The sequence below is a fragment of the Hirsutella rhossiliensis genome (genome assembly GCF_020360975.1).
Source record: "Hirsutella rhossiliensis strain HR02 chromosome Unknown scaffold00011, whole genome shotgun sequence".
Classification (NCBI taxonomy): domain Eukaryota; kingdom Fungi; phylum Ascomycota; class Sordariomycetes; order Hypocreales; family Ophiocordycipitaceae; genus Hirsutella; species Hirsutella rhossiliensis.
The window spans coordinates 794,599-814,141 of NW_025408677.1; positions in this window are offsets into that span (position 1 = coordinate 794,599).

A 19,543-nucleotide genomic window follows, 5' to 3' on the forward strand; every position below is an offset into this window, starting at 1 on the left:
TACGCTCCCTCTCTACTTACCGCTTTCCTCTCTACCTCCTTTACGCTCCCTCTCTGCTTAACGCTTTCCTCTCTACCTCCTTTACGCTCCCTCTCTACTTAACGTTTCTTCTCTGCCTCCTTTACGCTCCCTCTCTACTTAACGTTTTCTTCTCTACCTCCTTTACGCTCTATCTCTACTTAAAGCTTTCTTCTTTACCTCTCCGACGCTTTCTCTCTACCCGCGCTTTCTTTATGCCTTACGCTCCGTCTCTTAACCCGCTATTACCTATATTAGCTATTACTATATAGAGCTACTATTAGAATAAATCTAATATCCTGCCCTTATAGTAATATCTATAGGTTAAAGAACTACTAAATATATCGATAGATACCTTACGTTCGTTATTATAAGGATATCTTTTTTAGTACTAAGTAGCAACTTTACTAAGTAATAACCGGCTACTTTAGAGAGTAGATTCTTCTCTATAAGTAGAAGCGACCGAAGTCGATATAGAGCGATAAAGTAACTTATAAATTCGGATATAGCTTAACTCTTAAACGTTTTAAAATGCCTAAATACTATAAAGTAAAACATTTCCGATATACTTTATATCGCTAAACATTCCTTCTTAACGGGAAGCGGTAGTATAAACTTAAAACTATATATATCTTATACGAGGAGGTAACCCTCTTAGTCCTATATTCTTAGCTCGCTAAAAAGGCGGATTTAACGCGGTATATAAACTATAGATCCGCTATTCTTAGTTAAGGTAGTAATAACGTTCTCTTAAATATAATATATAATAGATATAAGGGAAGGATTTAGCTCTTACTTCGAGAGTTATAGACTAGAGTCTTTAGTAGATTTAATAATATATAGTAGTACTATAATATAGAATTACTTTAAAGACTCTTCTTAGTAGAGTAGGATATACTATTTACGCGGATAGGAACTATATCTAGTTTATATAACGACTTAGACGTTTAGTACCTAACGGAGAATAAGATAAACTATTTAATTAACGAAGGAGTTACTTTAAAAAAGCTAATCGTAGTTAAGTTAGGCCGACTATAAAGATCCGATAGCGCCTTTAACTAGTTCTTAGAGGTCTTAGGCGACTATCTTAAGAGTAGTACCGTAGATATCTAAGATTTAAGTACTATAGATAAGTACCTAGTTAAAATGCCTATCGAGATAGTTATCGATCGAATTAAAAGCGGAGACGGCCTTAGTAACGGGCGGCTACTAATTAACCTACTTAACCTAAAGTTTTTCGGATAAGCACCGCTAGCTCCTACCTTCCTTAATCGCCCTTAGTTCGGTCTTATTCCGGCGATTAATTCTCGTTTAGAGGTAGAGTATACTAGGAAGAAACCGGCTAGAAAACGAGCCTATACTATAGTAATTAAACCTAGAGAAGTTAACCTAGTCGATTCTATAACGTTCTCCTTCTTTACTTAACGAGGATATTTTATAGGGTTTTACGTCGATAATCCTAACGGTACGTAGGTTTATAGCCTATAGGGTCTAAAAGTCTAGATCTTCCCTTTAAATAAGGGCTAAGCCGATATAATAAGATTTAAAAGGGAGGGTAACGACTAGAAACCTAAATCTATTATAGTTATTATACTAGAGCCTAGGGATATTCTAATAATGCCCCCCGCCGAGATTATACCTTATACTATTTTAATATTAGAGGATTCTTATATAGTCGGCGGTATATTTATAGATACGTATCGTATTTTAAGCTCGATTAAGAAACTACTCTAGATCGTAAGGTATTTAATCGTTACTAATAAGAATATTCCGTTTTAGCTTATAAGTAGGTAGAATTACCTTTAGGATATATTCGTCGATAAAAGCTCCTTAGATACTAACTACGCTATATTTAATAAGCTTTCGGAGGGTTTATAAGAGGCCCTTAGCTATTCGTTCTTAGGGCCCTATTAAACGAAATATATTAGTTATAGATATACGCTGTCGCTATCCTAGGATAAACGGTATACTAGCTAGTACTATTTATCCTAACGATAAAGGGCCTTAGGCTACTATAAGGAATAAAGCGTTTATTATTCTCCGATACTTAGTTAATAAGGCACTAAAAGAGGTTTGTTTCCGATATAGCCTACTTAGTACGTTTATTTATAACCGAACTATAATAGATATTATACCTTATTTTCCTTTACTAGGTACCTCTTACTTTCCTAAAGATTCTTAAGAATTATTAACCGTTCCCTACTAGTACTACGCTTAAGTTCTTTCTTATCGTTTAGAGTATACTAACGAAATACCCTATATATACGGTTTATTTCCTTATTAGCTGCCTTGCCCTATACCTTCGAAAGTACTATACGTGACTAAATTTATAGTTTTATTTTACCCGGTAAGATACCTACGTTATAGTAAGGGATTCTATAATATAACGTAGTGCCCTACTAGTCGAAATCCTCTATCTTCTTACCCTAAAGTAGGTTCTTACTAGTACTAGTTAAGATAGCGCTATCGTTATTAATAAAGTCCTAGAATTTTATACCGGCTTCCTATTAAGTAATAAGCTAATATACCCTAAGATTATATTTTATTTTATTAGGATTCCTATATAAGGGAAAGGAAGTCTTTAGGTCGTATACTACGAGAAAATAGCGAATTATAAAGTTAATTATTAACTCGTAATCCTATCGCTGCTCCTCCCTTAGCTTATATACGTTATTAGGGTAGATATCGATACGAAAAGCGTAGGGGAAGCGACTTATACGATACTAGTTATAGCGGCCTATACTACTAGTAGTAGCTTTAGTAGTTATCTTTTTAGCGGCAGCCTCCTTAGCGGCGGCGGTCTCGGCGGCGGCGGTCTCGGCGGCGGCAGCCTTAGTAGCGGCAGCCTTAATAGCAGCAATCTTAGCAGCGGCAATCTTAGCAGCGGCAATCTCAGCAGCGGCAATCTTAGCAGCGGCAATCTTAGCAGCGGCAATCTTAGCAGCGGCAGCCTTAGCAGAAGCAGCTTTAGCGGCAGCAGCCTTAGTAGCAGCCTTAGCAACAGCCTTAGCAATAGTCTTAGCGGCCGCAGCCTTAGTAGTAGTAGTCTTAGTAGAAGAACTCCCGGTTATAGAGGCCCTATTTAGAAGAGTCTTAGGAGTATAATTCCTAGCAGCTTATTAACCTTTTCCGGCCGTGCTATTCGCCTATAGTATTAAGTCTTAAGTTATTCCTCTAGCGTTATTCGAGAAAACGTCTATTATCTCGGTTTCTAGGGTACTTTCTCGCGATAGGCCGGACCCTCCTAAGCTCGTTTGCCTTAATAAGCCTAGCTATTTTACCGGATTTAATCGTTATTCTTAGTAAAAGTAGTAAGGTTATAGTTCTATCTATATCTTCTCGGTAATATATACCTCTATCTAAATTCCGTTAAGGAATAAGAGGCTATGCTTCTTACCTTACTAAATAAGAGTTTTTTAATTATCTATGTCGGGGGCTATAATAATTATATAGTTATTAACGTTATCGCTAATTTTCGTACCTTATTACTTAAATAATCTTTCGATTAAGGTATGTTTCTTAGAGAAAATGCCGCTAAGGCTAAGAATATATCCGTTAGGTATATTTAGTTTATTTATATTAAGAGCTAGTTATTAATAATAAAGATAAGTAGACCTTAAATTAATAGCTATCCGCTACTATATATATACTTTAGTAAATACCTTATATATAGTTAAAATAAATAACGCCTTTATATTAGTATCTTTAAAAAATAAATATTACTTAGATCGTAACTAAGTTAGTAAGTAGTAAAACGGACTAATTTTAGCGGAAGTTATAAACTAGGTCCCCTATATAAGAGTACTATGCCGTTTACTAAGGACGTATCTAGGCAAATTATTTATTATCTATCTAACTTATACTTTACGCTAAATTCCGCGTACTAGTAGTTCGACTATTTATAGGTATAAGTATAGAAAATTTATCCCTTAAGATTATAAGTAGAATAGCTACTATTGCTATAGTAAACTTATATACTACCGTAAGCGAAAATTATAGATAAACGACGCTCTCCTATATTAATATGCCTATTACTCTCGATAAACCGTCTTAAATTAGTAAAAACCACTCTACTCTAACCTTCTTAAAACCTTTATTACTATCTAACGGGTGCGCGTATAATAGTTAGCCGGTTTTATAGTAATTCTTATAGGGCTAGGCAGGCATTATTATTCTTATCTATCTAATAATGCTCCTAATTTATATTATTCCTTTAGGTATATATTAGCCCCCTAGCTCCGATAACCCCTCTATATAGTCTTGGGATAGACCTTAACCGTAGCTCTTAAGCTTATCTTTAGGTTTAGCTCTATAGCTTAGTATTCTATAGCGATTTACTCTCGTGATTTTCCGGTTTACTACGGATTATAGAGGAAGTAGAGGCGAAAAAGAAAATCGCTTATCTATAATAGAATCTACTTTCCCCTTTACTCTAACTATAGCCTTTTAAGCACGCTACTTAAAGTAAAACAATTTAATATAGTAAGACTTAACGCGTTATAACTAGCTTAACTGCTTAATTTATATTAGGGGATTATAAAGTATGCCTATATATTTTCTAAGTATACGCTCCGACTAAAAGTAATAGAGTATATCTTTCCCTTAGATATATTAGTAGTTATATCTTCTAGCTCTACTTCTAAGATATCCCTCGTCCGCCGAAGTCGCCCTCGCTCTTATAAGTAACCTTAAGCTAATATAACGTTCGGTTTTATATCCTAATTGCTAATTCTCTAAGGGCGATATTTAGTCTTAATAAATATTACCGCACTATTCGTTATAGTTTATATAGTACTCCGGCGAACTATATTATAGAAAGTCTTATTCCTATACGCTACGAATATTAACGTTATTCCTATAATATTATTTAATAAGTATACTTATAACGCCTATACTACTAAGTAGACGAGCTCGCTCTACCTTAATTCTTAATAGGATTAAATCGTTAAAGTTCGGTACTTTTATTAGGTCTAGATATATCTAGAATCTTAAGTAATCTTTAAATAGCTTAAAGCCTTCTCTTAGATAAGGATAGCCATACTATACGATAAGTAGTTTCTACTTAAGCATTAGTTAATATTAGGAGCTATGCTTTCTAAGGGCACCTATATTTTCTCGATTAAGTTTCTATAGCGATTTAAGCTACTCTTATACCTATTCTATCTAAGAGTTAGCTTTAAGAGACTAGAAAAGTATAATCTTTTTTATAGGATCTCTATTAAGATACTCTTAGGATAGACTTAGCCGTTTCGCGGCTACCTCTTTCTTCTTTTAGATTAATAATTCCGTATCTTTTCCTAAAATACTATTTAGTTATTTATATAAATCGTAGTCTATTTCGCTAAGGTATTATATTTCATCCCGAATTTAATTATTATAGTTTCGACGAAGTACTAGATATAGAGCTAAAGGAAGTATAGCGGTAATACCTATTCCTTTAGCTACTAGGATAATATTTTAAAGCTTTTATAGGCCTAACTCCTACTTATATAGTCCGTTAAGGAGTATAGATTAGCCCTCCTTTAACCTTAAAATTACGCTTCTATAACTCCTATACCGCGAAAGTAAGAATATTAAGCTTAAGACTAACTAGGATACGTTATAGGGATTATACTAATAAGAAATAGCGGTAAAGCTATATAGTAAGTTATACTTTACTAGATACTTTATAGGGCCCTAAGTAAAAGGGAAAAATATATAGAAATAGCAACCCGCGCGAATTTATATTAAATAGTTAAGACTAACGTAAATCTTTATAACGTTAGCAGTTCTTAAAACCTCGATAATCTTAGTAGTATGCTAGTAATATATTAGTCTCGAGACGCGGAATACTATAGTTACTAGCTAGAAGCTATACGAGCTTCCGATTAAAACCTTTAATCTCGAAGATAAAGCGTTAAGTACGTAACTTAATAGTAAAGAGACGGCACCTAGCGAGGCTGCTTTATAGATCCAGAGAAACCATCTCCCGAGCCCTCTCTTAACTAGGGGGAAAGCTATAAAAAGTGCTCCTAAAAGTAGACCGAACGACTAATAAGTTAGCAGGGATATAGAGAAAAATAGAGAATAAATTAACCTATAGCTTAGCCTATTTAAATTAATAGGCCTGGTCTCGGGCTTAGGCTTAAGGCAATAATAGAGTAGGAGACGGCCTTAGTAATAGCAACGAGCCTAACCTAGGAGTATACTATATAATACTATTTACGCGGGATATCTAAAGTCTTAATAATAAGCGCTCGGCTACCTATATAAAGCGGTGCGATATTTATAATAGCTATTAAAGCGGCCCTTCTTTAAACCTACCTCTATCTAGGAAAGAATAACAGTATAAGAATAACGCTAATATTAATAAGGAGAAATACAACGTATATCGCTATATAAAGATAAGTAGCGCGTAATAATCTAGAGCTAATTAAGAGAGGGTATTAGACGTATCGAGCGAAAGAGATTATAAGGCTAGGAACAAAGAGCTTTATTATTTAAAGGATTAGAGCTACGCCGAAAACGCTAAAGAATACGATTAAGTATAGTATACTTATATTTAGACTTATAATAAAGGTATATATATAATAATAGGAAAGACTAATATTATATACTTATAGAAGAGAAATTTAATTAATATAGCTAATCTTTAGGCTAGATTAGTTGCTCTTAAAAGAAAGCCGTTTACCGTTAAGTTTAGTAGTTAGCCCCTTTAAAATAATTAACTTTAATTCTCCTTAAAAGCGTTTAGGCTATAGTTCGCTATATTAAAAATAGAATCTATTTATTTTTAGACGGCGTTTTCGCGCCGCCGTCTAGATACCGTAACGGCCTACGTCGGGGCGGGTCCTAGAAGCCCTATAATTCTCGACGGCGCCTCCGCGAGTGCCTCCGACTCTAATAGTTAGTCTATACCGGTTATTTATCCGCGCGCTTAGATTACTCTTAAATTTTAGGAATAGATAAAGTAATACTTTATATACCTACCTAGGCTTAGCGCTTAGAAGCCTTATACTCTTCGCTTAAATTAAGTATTATTAGCTTAGTTATTAACCTTCCTTTATAGCGTCTTTTATATATAGTTTAATAATTCTCTTAAATTTTTACTTAACGATACTTAAGCAGCGATCTAAAAAGAATAAAGATATTAAGACCGGCACGGCTAACTACTAATAGGGCCTCTATAAGAAGGGGAACGCTTTATCGGAAACGTATAATATCGATATAGTTATCCTTACGCGGCGATTAGATAGCTTTATAGGAGGATTCTAGTCTCGACCTAGCCTAATACGCGAGCTCTCTTAGATAATAAAAGAAGAAGTAATTATAGGACCGGATCGGTTTAAAGGCAGTAGGCACCGACTTTTAAACTCTCGTCGTCTATTACTAGCCTCGACTATAGGTTAAAGCCCGGCATTATTAATATTAAGCTTAATCTCCGAACGGCTAAGCTTAGAATTAGATATTCCTAGCTTAGCCCTTAAACTATTATTTCTAAAAGACTTACTAGACTTTCTAATAACCCCTTTTATATTTCTTCTATCGCTTAACTTATAGTATAATCTAGAGGTCGATAGCACGAATCTAGTATTAGATAGCGCCTTAACGTAATATATATCCCTAGTAAGTATATTACCTAAAATATTATCGGAGTTTTAAAACGATAAAACTAGTATTACCGCGGCTAGCTTAGACTTTAGTGCTACTAATATACTCTAGCTAGCACCTATATCTATAAAGACGAGATAAGCAGTCTTATTATTATTAGATAAGTACTTATAAATAGAGTTATAGTAATAATATAGAGTTAATAAGGGAATACGAGTATATTATAGTATTAGTCTACTCCTTTATTTAGGTTTATTTACTTCGGTTTCTATATAAGAACTCTACGTTTAGCGCTTCTCTTTAGATCCTATACTTAATTCTATATATCTCGTTCTATTAAAGAAGTTAGGGCCTTAGTCCTCTATAAGATCTCTAAGTCGGTAAGGGCAGTTACTTATGCTTTATAAAGGACTAGTTAAGCTACTAAGCTAAACCGTAATCCGCGTTTCTAGTAACGAAACCTATATTATAATAGCTCTTAAAAAGCGCTAAGAAGCTTAGCACTTTTTTATAACCTTATCTAGATAAAGAGAAGTCTAAGACGAGCCTATCTTACTTCCTTAGTATATTAGAAATATATTAACCCGTCTTAGCTTATCGAGAAGGGTTAAGAGTGCCTCTCTTAGTAGGATATAATATAAGATATTTAAAGTATATAATTCCAGCGATATATAGAATTAGGGTATATAGGTAAGCTCGATATAAAATAAAGAACTTACTAGTATGCTAGCTATACTACTAATAGACTATAGCGGGAACACCTCTTTATTATACTAAACCACGATATTATATTGTCTTAAAGGCGAGCTATAGGTTAAGAAGATTAAATAACGTTTTATAATAAAAGCGGAAACCACCTACTTATCTTTCTAGTCGTTCTAATAGTTAGAGTATTATACCCTATATATATCTAGTAGTATATTGCCTTTATTAAACTATAAGATATTAGCTATATCCTAGGTAAGCTTTCCTCTAAACCTTATACTATAACTAGTTCCCTTTAGACTTCTTAGTCTTAATATATAGTATTTATAATCGGGAAGCGTCTACTCTTTTATAAATAACGCGAGGGTAAAAAGGATTCCTATGCTTATTAGCCGTTTAATTAGTATAGAGAGGAACTAGACGGACGAGGCGATATAATTACTAATTTTACTAGTAACTACTAAGTTAAAGAACTCCTATAGGGGTATAACGGCTAGTCTAAGACATCGGTTTAATTCTTAAAGGAACGTTAGGATCTACTAAGGGTCTGCTCCCCCTAACTTAAGCCTTTTAATCCTAGCTATAAAAGGCCTAGTTATAAATATACTTCGGTTGCCTTTCTAGTATAGTAAATAAATCAATAGCCTATACCGATATAGCTCTAACTTACTAAAGCACCCCTTTATATAAGCCTTATATAGCTAATAGAAGTAGTCTAAAGTAAGGGTTAGCGTGTTAATAAGATAGATTAAGTAGAAATTTTAGGTTCTTAATAAAGAAATTGCTTTATTACCTTAAAGCCGCGTAAAATACTATACCGACGAATCTATATTAAACGATTATATATCGGTTAAAATACTAACGAAGTTCCGTTTAATAGCCTCTGTTAGGCCCTAGAGCCTAAGTTTATTCTCGTATAAAAGGACTCGCTTATAATAAAGCGATTTAAAGACCTAGTTAGGGGGAAACCCTAGGTATTATTAGGCTTTAGTTTACTTATAAAGGTAGAAAACGTACTATATCTTACGGTAAGGAATATATCTATTATTAGAGTAGACGTAATAAAGTAAGCGCTATTAATACCCGCGACCTAGCTTACTTCTAGGAACTAGGCTAAATTTTCTTTAAATCTTTCTAGGATCGGGCTAGATATCCTAAAAGCGCGGATTAAATCGAAAGGTATTTATAGTTGCCTTACGTAGTAGGCGATAGCGGCACGTAAGAGCTTACGCTTATATAGGGGAGTATAGTCTCTTACTCTCCCTATCTTTAAAGTCAATAAAATTATACTTTACTAGGATTCGTTAAAGAGATTAGTTACCCCTCTTAGTATAGTAAAGTCGAAATATAATTAAATTATCTTCCTAACGTCCTTAGCGGAATATAGCGTCGCCGGTTTATCCCCCTATAGCTCTAATATTATAGCGGCTATTAAGTAAAATTTATTAAACCGGGGTGTAGTATCCGAGCTATTAGTTATTAGAATAACCTAGGATCGCTAAGAGTACTTTTTAGCTTTTATAGACCTTATCTAAAAGTATAGGAAACGTAGGACTTACTCTATACTGAAGTCGGCTACGAAGATAAGTATAAGGTCGCTAAAGATTAAAAGGATACTATAATAAAGACTATAGGTAAAGTAAGACGCCCGTTACGGCGATTTCGTTAAGTAGTAGGCGTAGTATCTTAGTCTTAGCCCCCCGATAATATAATATATAGCGCTATCTAGCTATAGGTATAACTTATAGTCGATTAGTAGAGAGTTAGGGCCGGTTTTCTATAGCGAAATAGCGAAATATTTTAGCGGCAGCCTACCTCTTACTAAGAAACGCCGCTTTACCTCGCCGCTAATCGCTAGCGCTAAGTTATAGCCGCGCGCCTCTATTTAATCTATAATACGATATAGAGCTAGGTTTTCTTAAAGGTACGGGCCCGGTAGCCCTAGAGCACCGGACCTTAAGAGTATTAGAGTTATAACGCGAAATTTCTCTCGGTGCCCGTTAAGTGCCTAACTACTAATCTAGCGTAAGCGGCGCTATGTTTTTTTATACGGCGTATTTTATCTTATTTTAGCTTACTTAGATTAACCGCGTATAGTACGCGAGTTAGCGTATCTAAATATAAGTTTTATTTTAAGCATACGATAATATTTATATATAAACTAAGTAAAGACGGTATACGAAGGCTTATTCTATTTCTTAACTTATATCTCTCTTTAATATAGACCTCTTATTTTAGGAAGGAGTTATAACTATTAAGCTCTTATAGTTAATCTCTAAGGACTTTAATCTATACGCTATCCCCTACGCTACGGACCTTATATAGCTTCTATAAGATCCTAAGTATATAATCGAAGGCAGGATTACTTCTAAAACATAGGATAATATCTTAGGAATACTAAGGTAGTCTACTAGTTAATTATTATATTCGTAAGAAGCGCCTTTTATTCCCTCTATAATAATATACTACTCTACTCTAAGAGACGTAATCCGAATAGCGATTTATATCTATAGGGACAATTATATATATAGGGTGCGACTATATTATATACCTCGTAGGTCTATTCTTTCCCTATATTAACTACTCCTACTAATAAAAGTAGCGAAACCTAAAGCGCTATCTAATAGCGATGTCTTCCGAAATATACGTTACTATATAAAAGAGCGCCGATATACTATAGTAGATTTATAGCTAAATAGGCTCTCTCTATATAAGAAGAAGATATTATATCTCGTTATATAAAGAAAACCTATTATAGATACTATAGACGGTATGCTTCCTTTTATAGGTCTTTAAGGGGGGCTCGAGATAGGTAACTAGGCGAAGCACCTTATAGCCTATAACGATAATCTTATTATTAACTATTAGAACTATATAAAGTCTTAATAGTCGGATATAATAGTAGGTCTTAAGGATTTACGCTATCTAATTAACTATCTAAGTATATAACGTATTACGCGTCGTATTCTAGTACTTTCTATTTATAATAAAGACTAAGTTAAGAAGGATTTTATAAATAAAAAGAATCCCCTATTTCCCTTAATAGTTCGATAATAAGATAGAGATCGCCTAGAAGGAAATATTTTATCGATTGCGGTTATAATTCTAAATATTAATACTTTCTACGATAATATAAGGTACTTAAGTATTAGAGCTAAGATTCTTAAAAAACACGTCTAAGTTAAGCTAAAGAGAGTTATTACTATATCTAGCAGCCGTATATACTTATTTAAAAGCCTTAAGGTAGACTAGACGGATACTTTATAGATATAAACGAGCTATAGAGAATTTAGAAACCTCCGAAGGCCTATAAGTATAAGATTAGTATATATATAGCTATTTATTACTACCTTACGATACTTCCCCTTTCTATTATTAAAGCCTCCTTTATAAGATACTAAAGGTATTAGCGTATATATTAATAGACACTACCTTAGGCTGCTATATATAATAGCTAGAAAGTTAGGATTTATAAACGTAAAAGTTAAAAAAGGTTATAAGGCCGGTATTAAGAGCGCTCCTTAAGACTTCTTAGAGCCTAAAGAGCTAGTATTCTAGCATAGCGGAAAGCCCTCTTTTCGGGCTTTAATATAGCTTTACTAAAGGTATTTCTTACCGTAATTGCTTTACTTCGAGCACCTTAATTCCTTCGAAAACTATTAAGACGTGCTAGTGCTTTACGTTTAAAGAGATATCTTAAGAGCATTCTTTAATATATAGCCGGATAAGAGTATTACCGATATCCTCTTAAACGCTAGCTAGAAACGAGGTAGGCTACTTAAGCTAGATATAGCTTAGAAACGTTTATAGACCGTAGGACCTAGACCGCGGTTAGAGCTACTTAGTATATATTAGGTGTTTTAGTTAGAAAAAGCGCCGCGAAAAAAAGATTTCCGACTATAGATAGGTTCTTTATTAAAGAAAGCTAGTCCTATAAAAAGGTCGTCGCGGCTAGCTAGTATTAAGGCGGTTTCCTTTAAAAAGAAGAAAGAGAGGAGACTAAAGGAGTAGGCGGCAAAGATTATAGTAATTTAGATAAAGTATATAGTTCCTATAGCCGAGAGCTTTGCCTTAGAAACTACTAAGCTTGCTAGGGATATAGACTTAGACCCTAAGGTACTAGATATCGCTAATAGACCGTTTATCCCGGAATTTTTAGAGCTTTTCCTTTAGTCCGTGCCTTTAGTAGGTCTTCGAAATAATCTAACTTCGCTAAAAGATTTATCTATAAACCCGCACCGTTTTATGCCTAGGTTAGGGTAGACCTAAAGGGATATTATAGGGCGGTCTAGGATTTCTAATAGATATATAAGGAACGTAGATATTATACCTCGATAGAATATAGTAATAACGATATCGATATAGTAAAAGGCAACGTATACTAAGGGCGGGCAACCTTTAGGATCGTCTAAGACTTTAGAGACCTATAATATAGAACTACCCCTAAGAAACCCTCTAAGGAAAACACCTATATCGAAATTATCGATAAATAAGAAAACGGCTAAATAGCTAACCCCTACCTAAAGTATAAAAGGCAAAGGTCCGATCCGAAATCGAAAACGGAAAGGCTTATTAAAAGATTTATTAAGAAGGCTATAAAAACAGGACTTATTATCTACGACGAACGAAGGCTAAGGCTTCTCTATAACTAATATTACTTATAATCTTCGAATAGCTAAAGCAATCTTACGTATATAGATTAGCCTATTACGTAGTCTACTTCTCGTATTCCGCCGGTAGAACCGAGCTTTAATATACTTCCTAAGTCGGAGTAAGATTTAGGCGATAAAATACTCTAGCCTCTAAGTAATCGGAAAGCTAGTCCTCTTAAGTAGATCTTAGAGGACTTTTCTATATTAAGCGATAGTAATAAGCTAACGGCAGATTTATATAAAGATATATAGGTCCCCGATATTACCGGTAATAACGTTCTATCTCCGCTTAGGTAGGCACCGACTTCGCCTAAATAGTTAAGCTACTTCCTAGAAATTTATAATTTTAACGATATTAAGTAACTTCCGAGCCTAAGGAGCAAGGGAATATATATAGTCTAGTTTAAAGCGTAATTATTATTATAAATCTTCTTTTAATAGGCGCTTAGTTAGTCTAGTGCTATTCTCTTACTACCTTCTAGATTAACTTAGTAGAGGAACTATATAGCTAGTTATATAGAGTATAGGCCTATTAACCATCTTAATCTACCGCTTATAAGATAGTTAAAAGGAATATCGAAGCTTATAGTAAAAGAAGCCTATCGCTTAATAAGATTAAACTCCTTAGTATTATCTTAATGCCCTTTTCCTCGAGAGCTAACCACTATACTAAGACCGATAGACCTACTAGCGGCCGGAGGTACGGCTATTTATAGTAGTAGTAGTAGTAGTAGTATTAATTACCGTCTAGGACATCCCTATAAGGGCAAAAAACGTGCTAGGCTAGGTATAGTATAAGATAAGAGTGCTCGTAGGGAACCTATCCCGCGTTCCCTACTTCTACCTATCTATCTAGCAATTCTTAGGCTCTACGGCCGCTCGGATACTTATATCCCTTCCCCCGTTAGCGGGGTCTAGGCATAGCAGCAAAGCCATAATAGTAGTTAGTCTTTAGTTATAGCCGGGTAACTAAGAAAGCCCGCGTAGTTAGATAGACCGTAAGCCCCCTCGAAAGCTTACGAGTAGAAAATAAAGGGAAATAAAAGAGAGTATATATTAGTTAAGGGCTACCTAGAGCTAATAGCGATAGTAGATCTAATTAAAGAACTCTACCCCCGTTACTAGCCCGAGGAACCGATTAAAGCCCGATCCTAGTGCCTAGTTAATAGCCTTATCCGCCGTCGGAGCTAACCTTAGGTAGTATCGGACGCCTACCCTTTAGTAGTAGAAGTAGTATAGGGGTAATTTTATCCTCCCGTATAAGCATTCGATGCGGGCCTCTTTATGCTCGAACCTTTTATAGTAGTCGGTAAAGTCACCGTATCCGCTCCTTACGGTAAGCAGGTAGTAGAGATGCTATTATCTAGTATGTAGCTCCGGAGTAATCGGGGACCATGCGAGCGCTACTCGGAGTCCTTCGGGGGCGCTCTCGACTTCTACGTCGTATACCTCGGTAAGTGGAATCTAACCGCTGCCGTAGGCGGCTTTATCGGGACCCAGCCACAATAAGTACCTATACTAGTAGGCGTTGTCCTCGCTCTACGAGCTATTAGTATAGACGATAAGCGTATCTTCGGGGCATACCTAGAGCTACTTACGAAACTCCCTCGCCTCCTAAGTCTTATCTAAGCCTCCTATCGGGTCGGGCTACGGAGGGGCTGGGGGTTAGACCGGAGTCTTAGGGTGTAAGGCGCATACATACAACGAAATAGAGAGTAAAGAACGGGGGCCAATAATGCAATTAATTGATCTCTAACGAGCTCCTTTAGGGGCTATGCGACCTTACTTTTATAACCACGAGATGCCCCCTAGCCCCGTGCTTTTCTCTAGAAAAGTCACTCTAGCTAGTAGTTAGAATTAACTAGCTATCTACTATAGTTAAGCACTTTAGGCGCGTAATAGGTAGCTTTTATATACTAGTATCGGTTTAATCCTAGGCTTTATCTATTAAGTGAATTACATACAATGTCGCGTGTGCCGGTTTAGTACCGACTTCCCGAACCTCTACGAGAGCCGCTAGGTAATTATATTATTAGTAGTTCCGCTATAACATATATTCTAGGTTAAGTGCTGTCTAATCTAATCCGCTATGTCCTGCCCTAGATATTGACCGTAAGAGGTTCCTAAACTTATCGCTTCCTCTATCTTCGTAGTTAAAAACTAATAGACTTCTCGAAGCTCCTTCGGAATATCCTCACGAGCTCCGGAGGCCAACGCTGCGAAAGTAGGCTCGTCTACCTTCTTTAGATTCCTATGATATATAAGCTTTCCTAACCTTAAAGTTTCGAAACGGCAAGTACGTACACGAATATATCCGCTGTTTTAGAGAAGACAGTTAAAAGAAGAGGAGATTTAATTAAAGTTTGCTAGAAGCGCGCGCCTATTTACCTATTGCGCCGGAGATCGTTTTGCTTGGTAGCTATAAGCTAGGCACTAACGTAGATGCTATAGGCAAGAGAACTATTTACGACGCTCTTTTTACGGGCAATTAATCCCTGGCCCTTGTCGTCGCTAATCTTAGACTTTATAGTCTCTAAGAACTAGAAAAACCGTAAATAGCTAAATTTTCGTGGCAGCGCTAGCTCCATTTTGCTAGCAATAACAGTGTCTATAGCTTGAGCAGCCGCAGTTAAGTTGAGTGTAGTGATAGAACCTTCCGGGAGAAGTGTTGTGACGTGTATCAATGACGCCTAGGCAGCCAACGTACGCTACCACGTTTGCAAAAACCAGTAGATAGCATCGCTTCTAACGAACATGCGGCAAAATCCTAAGGCTTAGGGAAGGGCTATCTTCCTTCTAACCCTTTGTTTCTTTCTAATAGAACTGGGACCGTGTTTGGAGCAAGGCCCTAGACGCGATAGTCCGATAGTCCTGGTTGATCTCTCGACGCTTTAAAAATGCCCAGTCAGCTCAAGTCATGTACAGGGTTAGGGATATATAACAGCAAAACCAGACATCCCAACAAGCAGTACTGATTGATAAGGCCCTTACTGACGACTGATTGATTGACGCCTATCTTACTAATACTGCTTAATTGCGTTACCAGTAAATGCCAGGGCATAACGTAAGAATGGTGCTTCTGCCTAGATAGGTGACTATTCCTATACATTTCCACTAATAACCATAACAATTAATATGCCGATTATATACACGCCCGACTATTTTACTTTAAACGTCCCTTTATAATTTACCAACGTCGCGAGGCTAACTAGTTACTATATTCATTGTCTATCTCTAAGTACACGCACTTAGCGGATTAGGTCATTCTTGTTCCAACTCCTAAGGCACTCCGTTATCTTAATAGCATCAGCGCCTAGGCGTGCACGGTTAAATGAAATAGTACGCCGAGCACTAGAGAAGACACGTTCGGCCTTGTCCGACATAGGCGCAATCGAAAGGACATCTATGGCCATTTTATGCAACCGTGGTTACTCCATTCGTTGCTCCTCTCTAGTCTACCATGCAAGAGGGCTAACCGCGATCTTGCATAGGGAGCCGTTAATAAATTTCTCTAGCTTATCCTTATCGTCGTCCGCCTCTATTATATCGAGAGACTACGCTAGCTTATCGTATGCGGATATTAGGATATCCGACGTCTCTTCTAGGGCATAGGCTATAGAGAGATCTTTATACTGACTCTAGATCTGCCCGGCCTTGTTAATTATACTAGCGTGCTAATCGGCGTGCTAGTTATAACGTAGGTACTTTAGGCGCTTTAAAGGGTAGAGAAGCAATGCCGTAGAGTATACGGGCGTCTTATCGGTTTTAAAGTAGTACTTATTAAGCATAAACTAACCTATATAGATAGAGTGGATAAAACGTAGGTTATTATAATACGTTTTCTATAAGATGCCGAGTTAGCACTAGCGAATATTATCCTAAACGAGATCGAATAAGTACGTACCTTAGTATCTTTAAAATGCTTAAGCAATATATCTATATAGTAGAGTAGTTAATCTAATAACGACCACGACCTCTATTAGGCTAGTATAGCTTACTAGAAGGGTTAGAGAAAGTCCGCCGTAAACTCTAGGATATCCTAGTCGTCTTATATAAGACTATTATTACCTAAGGCCTTATAATGCTCTTATTAAAACACTATAAGTTTATCTTTCTTCTCTAGTATAGTCCGGAGGAGTATATACCACGAGTTCTATCTTATAATATTGTTAATACCGAGTACACGGCCTGCTAGACGTTGCTAGGCATCGCTATAAACTATCGAACTCCGTATAAATATAGCGATATTATACAATTTACTAAGGGGCCCTATTAATCGCTATCCGGCTTAACTCTCCGGCAACCTACGATACTTTCCCTTACCGGGATTCTACTATAACTATGCCTATAAAGTCTCGACGACTATAGCATCCGCATTGCTGTCTACCTCTTCGATGGCTATATTAAGTGCTTCCTTGCTTAAAGCGAAGAGAAACGCTTAGAGGCATAGGTTAATAATATAGCCTCCGCAACGAACGCGCCGCTTAATAGGATCTAGCTAAATGCTAAATTCCCTCTCTAGCGCTTTTAATAAAGCACGTAGGCACGTATTATTAGAAGTAGCGTTATCGGATATAAAGTAACCGATATTGCCGGAAATATCGAAGTACCGTATAGTGTTAAGCAGGTGCCTTAATATTGTTTTACTAGAGTAACTATACTATATATTCGGCAAGCCTAAAAGGGCCTCCCGTAGCTCGTAATGCTTATTAACCTATTGCCCGTATATTCTAAGGAAAGCTTTACGATACGGCGAAGACTAAAGATCGATGCTAAAGTAGATCTATAACTTTGCTGCCTAGAGGTAAGCCTTAATATTTTCACGATATACCTCGTAAGATTGCTCAATATAAGTTAACACCGTGGTGCCTAATTAAATTAGTATCTCCTTAGTCCTAGGGTTAACTGCATATAGCAGTGCCTAGTACTCTAGCTAAGAGACATAATTAAGCGGTAGCCGGCGGCGCGTAATTAGCTAGATTTGCGCTTCGTAGAATGCGTTAAGCTAAATCGAATTTCGTAAGATTAATTAATCGCTACGGGACTCCTGCTCTCGATTCTTCTCCTCTATACGTATAAAAGCGACTTCGAGAGACTGCTGGAGTACTCTCTTGGCTGGTCTTTCACCGTCCTCGATAATAATACCATAATCATTTCCCATATGCCGTTTAGCACTCGTGGTCGAAACCGTTCTCTACGGCGGATTATGGCAATGCTAGCAATACCAGAGTCTCTAACTGTTTTAGTGGGTCTCCTCGTTTCCTTAAGGCAACCGGAAGTGCTTCTACGTTTCTAGCGTGCGCAGTTTACGCTTCTTTGGCTGCGACTAACGTATGGGCGCTAATAATGCGGAAGAAAGGGGGGGTGAGACAATTGACCGTTGTGGATATTGCGACTCGACTGCGGAGAAGCTTGATTCTAGCGCTAGGGAGCTTTGTTTCTCGTATTCAACGTCGCCTTCGAAAGGAGACGACCAAGGACGCATATTGACGCTTGATATATGATCACGCTTAAGCTATAGCTATTTGCTTGCTCGCCACCTTTCAGTCGTCGGACGCGTCGTATCATCTTTCCTTGTGCGTCTCACGCCTCTTTTGGCGTCTCATTTATCGGACCCTTGCTGCTAGATATAAGGCGCGAAACGCTTCTAAGTCCCGGATACTTACCTATATAGGCATTCCTTGTGAGTATTCTTATCACTGTAACAAATCATCTTCGATCCTTTACTGCCAGGATTGTTAGGCCGTGCCGGCAGCCCTACCCTACACCCGGGTGATAAAATCTCCGGCCGATCCTACGAGTTAAACTTCGTGAAGCTTGACTTGGTATATCTTTGCCTTCGGCTCTTCCGGTGCCTATTAATAAGGTAGTTCGGCCCCTAGTTGATCTTCCGTAATATCCATACTGCAAAGCATGCATCTTAAGTCGAGACTCAAAAAGCTCGTTGCCAGTGAACTGTATAAGACGAACAAGCCTGGCGGGGAAGATGGGTCTAGACATCTGTGATGGCCCTAGACAATTGTGGCCTGGCTATATATATGGCGTCTTAAGTGACGATCTACATCGCGCTCTTATTTAAACGCGTTAAAACGCGTGGGGAATGTAACTACACGCGACAAAATTTAACGTTATCGCGAGCTTCATAAGTCACGTGTTTTACTGATTACTGATTGATTGTTAAGGAGCTTACTAATACTGATAATATACCAGTATCAATCAGTAATCAGTACTGATTAATAAGTGACTGCTTGTTGGGACCTCTGAGCAAAACATGCCGCGATTTGCCTCGTTGCCAGGTGGATGTGTATTGAAGCGCCGTCATTGACTCATTGCCCATTACAACGTCGCCTTTATGATCATAAACCTTAGGAGGAGCAAGTCCAGCTGCATAGTTTTGAAACAAGAAGGTAGCTTGTGGATCAATCGATGAGACGGCGCTGGCGCCGCTGTCATTGAGGGTCAACATCTTAAAACCTTGTCTTAGTTTTTTCCATAACGAGGTCCTCCATGCGAATGACCACTTAGATCCGTGTTAATCGAATTTATAGGAGAATGTTAGTCATAAATTTAGCATTTAG